Here is a 278-nt window from a genome sequence, read left to right on the forward strand (position 1 = left end):
CGGTCGCCTCCCTAAACACAGGCCGGGCAAAAATCTGCGAATGGGCCCGTCAAGGGTAGTGGGTCATCCAAGGAGGGAGGTACCGGCCGCCTCCTTAAACACAGGCCGGGCAAAAATCTGCGAATGGCCCGTCAAGGGTAGAAGGTCATCCAAGGAGGGAGGTACCGGCCGCCTCCTTAAACACAGGCCGGGCAAAAATCTGCGAATGGCCCGTCAAGGGTAGAAGGTCATCCAAGGAGGGAGGTACCGGCCGCCTCCTTAAACACAGGCCGGGCAAA

The sequence above is a fragment of the Syngnathus scovelli genome, unplaced genomic scaffold, assembly GCF_024217435.2.
Source record: "Syngnathus scovelli strain Florida unplaced genomic scaffold, RoL_Ssco_1.2 HiC_scaffold_33, whole genome shotgun sequence".
NCBI classification, from domain to species: Eukaryota; Metazoa; Chordata; class Actinopteri; order Syngnathiformes; family Syngnathidae; genus Syngnathus; species Syngnathus scovelli.